Genomic DNA, 6000 nt, shown 5'->3' on the forward strand with positions numbered 1-6000 from the left:
TATATTGACCATTAAGGTGTATGACAATTTAATTGAGTTCTTTTATATTTAGGTCTAGAATTTGAACTTTAAAACTAAAATTGTTTCGATAGAGAGTCTTTAGATTTTTTTTTAGCGAACTTAATTACCCAATGCAAATTCATATTAGTCACTTTAGTAATTTCAGAATATCAATGCTTAACAAAAAAAAAAAAAGCTTATATCAAACTCAATAAAATTGGATGGGAAGCATTTTATGTGTCCTTGCCTGAATCAGGGGTGAAGTAATAAATATTTTGGAACATTAAAATTGAATACCTTTGACCAATTAAATTTTAGTTGTATCATGCAATGTTGGAGTAAAAGCCTCATTCAATTGGTGCAATGACCTCATCAGACTAATTATATCATGCCACGTCATATATTCTACGTGGCCAAGACAAAGTATCTAAAGCCGTTAACTCCTCACTTGGTTTTAGTTTCATTTCAAAAGAATTATAGTGGGGTAAAATTAATTAATTCATAATTAGCCACTTTCCAATATATGTAATTTAAAAATATCTACTATTATTAAGTTTAGAATCTCACTAGTACAACTGCACCTATAAATTTGAAACTATAAACTTAAATGGAGATTTGGAGCACCAGTAAAATTGTCTCCGTATGACTTATAGGTTACATGTTTAAGCCACGAAAATAACCACTAATGTTTTGTCTTAAGATAGGTTCTTATATCACACCCTTTGAATTTTTTTTGTATGGTTATGAGCCTATTTGGATTGGCTTATTTTTGGCGCTTCAAAGCCAAAATGACTTTTAAGCACTTCTATAGTATTTGAATAAAATAAAAAATATTTTTAAATACTTATTTTAAAGCCAAAATAGTAAAAATAGGCTAAAAATTATAAGTTAGAATTCCTAACTTATGACTTGAAAGTCAAAAAGTCCATCCAAACAGACTCTCGATTGTCATCCATAAAAGACCATTATGAATCAAGATTCAAATGAATAGGTGGCTGGCTTTTAAAGTCTGCTCATACTGTCATACTTGGGGACGTGGTATTAAATTTTGTTATAAAATTGACTCTTTATTTGAGAGTATAGTATCACTATTGTTGTCGTAATCTAATCACCAAATAATAGAGTTATCACTTCAACAATAGTGGACTTGTTAAGCTTTCTTAGTCGATTAACAAAATTTGTTTTAGTGTACTGTTGTCACATTGAAAGCTAACCCATAGAATTCACGTCTTCATAATGTGTGTCAAAATTAGAGAAGCAGTAAATTTTTGACACTACCTATATCGGCTGACTGCTTAATATATGCATGGACAAGGGTAGGGGAACAAGGAGGTTCATCTGAACCCCATTGTCAGAAAATTACGTTATGCATATAAGGTTAAATTATTTATGTATATAGTATAGATGTTGAATTCTCTTAACTTCTTTATAAATTTGTGTGACTTCTAGCAACGAAAATTCTGATAAACTCCCTTTCATCCCTTTAACTCAGCCCATATTCTTAACCATGCCCTATGAGCTTACTATTAGCAAGCTTTGTGAGCATAACTATTTAACTTTCTTATGTTGATTCCACTATTTCTTAAGAATCAATCATGTTGACTTGGGCGCTAGAATAGGCCTCAACTTGCTCCGACAAGCCAGTGCCCATTTTACCAAATTCTTAACTATGATAAGTTTGATCAAGGCATCAAATTAATAAATGTATGATATGTTTTTATATATAAACATCTACAGTTTTCACTTAATTATGATTAATTAATTCATTTTTAACTTTACTAAATCACTTAACCATGCTGTAAGCTTACTTTTATCAAGCTTTGTGAGCATTAATACTTTTATCAGAGTACAAACATTTGCTAATGGGCAATTAGCAGGAATGCCCTTATTACGGGGTGATATTAAGTTTTGCCCTTCAAAATGGTGGTCTTTAAAGTTTGCCCTTCGCTAGGGACCGGTTGGTAATGGGTTCAAACCCCCACTCAGGCGAAAATTAAAAAAAAAATCGCAAGACATAAGTTTAGAAAAAAGACAGAGTTATAACTGCGCTGCGTAATTTGCAAATTCCGCCGTACGCAAGTTCGCCTTAGGCAGGCAAAATTTCGTCTGCGAAAAAAAAATTAAATTTTCGGCTATGGGTTCGAACCGTGACCAAGCGGGGGTCCTGGCGAAGGGCAAACCTTAAAGACCACCAATTTGAAGGCCAAAACTTAAAGACCACACCAAATGAAGGGCAATCCACGCAAAAATAAGTTTGCTAATTGACAGAAGTCACAACTATAGTTTAAGAATCATACTCACTTAGGCCCTAGAATAGGCCTCGACTTACTCTAACCAGTCAATGGACTCGGAGATATTCAAGACAAGCATGCAAATAAGATTTGGGCTTGTCACAACCCAAATACCACTAAGTCGTACAGGCATCTATCATATCCCACCTCGGTAGGAGAACCCTTCCCTTAATCAGTTATACAACAATAATTAATAAATAAAGGGGAATTAATTAAGAGTCCAACATATATTATAAATACCAAGTGCGGAATTCCCAATTCTAAATACAACCCAAGGAAAATGGTCAGAAAAGTACAAGAGCCACTAATCAACATGTCTGAATAATACATGAGTCTCAAAACTAGAAATACTGTCTAAAGATCAAAGTATGACAGTAAGAATGAGTCCCAGAGGCGGCGGACCCGTCCAAGAAGCTCACCCTAGAAAACTCCGTAGATAGCCTCGGGATTAGTGTCGAGGTGCAGAAGTGGTACCGATCTCGTACTCTGCACTCAAAAAGAATGCAGTAAGGTAGGTTCAGTACAAACACAAGTACTGATAGGTATCACAGGCCGACAATAATTAGCTAACATATATACAAGAAGAAACTGAAGAATAGACATGGTCGCAATCAAGTACAAGTAAAAATCACAGTCCAAGATATCAGTCCAAGTATAGAAAGGCATATACAGAATCCAAGGCATAAAAGGATGATATGAGGAATGAATATGCAATGCAAGGCAATACAATACAACGCAATGCACTATCCGTACACACATGCAGTGGCGGTGTAGATCGTCGCCCAACAGCCATAACCTATGGGGGACCCGTGAAGTCCATGTACCACTCTCACGATCCCGGTAAGGACCTCGGGCCTCGTGTACTCTCATGATCCCGATAAGGACCTTGGGCCTCGTGTACTCTCACGATCCCGATAAAGACCTCGGGCCTCGTATACTCTCTTCCGTATCATCACTTCTAATCACAGTCACAATAGGTTATCATGTAAAATAAGACACTATGTCATGCAGGTTATCAATTTCATACAGGTTATCAATTTCATTCTTCACAAAGTAAACTTCATCATTTCAGGCCATTTATCAATATTCCTTTCTCTCCGATGATAAGAGAGATGTCAAGAGAGAGATGAAAACCAAACAAGTCACAAACACAACCATATAAGGCTATAAGCCCACAAATCGATCTACAATACCAACCTAGTCCATCCCAACTTCGTACCCGAAGGCGTACATGCTTTCTCCGACAGTATCTAACTATGCATATGTTTCGCTAATCGAAGTCTAACCAAGAAGGTAAGTCATAACCTACCTCGGTGTTGAACAAGAGCCACTAACAATCAAACTTGAGCTTTACCCTTCCGGAACGCTTCCGAACGATCGAAATCTACAATTAAGTATTTTATGTTTAAAAAAAAAAACAATTCCATCCACAAATAGGCTCTCAATTCATATATTCTCATTATTTTAGGACTAGGACTCAAACCTTCAATTACCCCAAAATCTTAACTTAGGATTAACATCTCACCTCCCACAACTCAAATACCATGCACTTATAGGTGTACATATAATCCAATACCCTAATATTCAATTACATATACCCAAAATATATAAAAGTTGTTAACCTAATAACTATGACCGAAGATGAAACCATAAGCAATTCTCGGAACACTATTCACAAAACCAGAGGCAATTTTTAAGAAACATTAATGATCGACCCTTAAGCCATTATACAGAAAACCATAATCATTAATCATCACTACCTCATGATTGTTAGCCCTTTCCATCTCATCATTACTATCCATTATTGACCCAAAATTATTACTCCCTCGGTAAAAATCTGAAACCAGTAAAACCCAAAGTAGATAATGACTTCAATCCCCTAAATAATATTAAAATAATATCCCTCAACAATAATACACAGCAACATATGTAATACCCATAACAGTGCAACATTTACCCTACCATTTTCTTAATGATTAGCAAATCATTATCCAATTATGTATCCTAATCATTAACCTAATGATTACTTTATTTAAATTACTACTAGTACAACAATTCAATTCAATAACTCACGTGACATGGGTTAAATCATTTACCTACAAATAGTTATGTTTTCCTCGTTGTGCAGAGTTCGTGCACAGTGTATTACCAACTGCTCCTAGACCCTTTCTTTTCTATGCAATTAATGAATTAAGACTCTATATAGTAGGTCTCCGCAGATGGGCCACAAGGAAAAGATATGTGGGCCTAGTCCGATTATTTATCACTGTAGCTTCCTTAATTCATTTATTCCCTTAACCACTTTGTCTACTTTAAAATTTACCCACTTCGTCAAATAATATATTTACCAACTTATACCTTATATGGGTGCAAATGATATTCCTATGAATAAACTATTCACACATGTTAAATAAGTATATATTCAAAAATTTACCCGTCAATTAAATAATCGAGTCACCCATTACCGCAAGCTATAAACACCAAAATACGACTACGGGAAGGGTGTTTTAGGAATATTAGGTCTAAAAGTGCTAAACGGCCAAATGGGTTGTTACATTTTGGAATTGATCAATGAAATTTTGACCCAATAACGAAGGAAAACTTACGTGAATATACACTTCGGCCATCTTGTTTACCAAATAAGGCCGAAGTATATACTACCTATATACTTCGGCTGTATAGGTATGTATAGATATAGATATATATATATATATATATGATATGTATATTATATTTATATGTAGGTATATATACGTAGTATAAACTATACACTACCTATACATTGTGTACGTATTAGGTAAACTAGACGGGCCGAATGGTACTTGGTTGTAATTTTTCCAATAACAAAACTAAAAAGTTTACAGGTCCCAACTCCTCAACTAATAGCATAGTTATTATGGTTCCTTTGGTGTGTGGGTAATTCTTCTATTCTTAACACATAGTCACTGCTTAATTATGAAAAAAAGACAAGTAAAAAAGGTTATTGTGTAGTTGATTTATTTTGTAAAATAATTAAATTGTTGTTGATCATTCATGTTAGGTCTTTATACCTAAATTGATACAAAGCTTTGAATATCAGCGCACATGTCCTAGGAAGCCATCATGAAATAAATGTTTCAGAAGGTGAAACAATTGTCTAACTAACATGTTTAGTCTGTTACTGGTTTAATGTCGTCTGCGAAGTCTATTGTGTTTCTTTTCTTTAATGAGATTATGGAATTTAACTAAAAAAAAATTGTGCATGAGAGAAGAAAGCACCGTTAGAATGGATGGAAAAGTTAATTTTTGGTCAAGTTTTAAAAACTTAAGGGATGTTTTTGATTAAGTGAGATAGTATAAGGATGTAATAAAAGTTGTGATGAAACAATAGGGATGATTTTGGTCAAAAGCTCCTTCTATTTCTCTCTTTATATATCCCCTAATTTCTTTTCTCTTCTAATCAACAGCCTTAACCCTTAAAATTTATTAAATTAAAATATACTTTCTTCATCTTATTAATGAAAATCCCCTTTGATCATACATCAACAGTCTAAAATAAGATGAAAATCCCCTTTGATGAAAATAACCTTGGATGATGAATTATTGCACGTTTTTCTTTAAAATGAAGAAAATACCTCAAGAATATAATATAGAAATTAATACTAGATTTTATTACTCCTTTTGTCTTAATTTAAGTGTCTTAATTTGAGTGTATACGAAGTTTAACAAA

The sequence above is a fragment of the Lycium ferocissimum genome, chromosome 5 (assembly GCF_029784015.1).
Source record: "Lycium ferocissimum isolate CSIRO_LF1 chromosome 5, AGI_CSIRO_Lferr_CH_V1, whole genome shotgun sequence".
NCBI classification, from domain to species: domain Eukaryota; kingdom Viridiplantae; phylum Streptophyta; class Magnoliopsida; order Solanales; family Solanaceae; genus Lycium; species Lycium ferocissimum.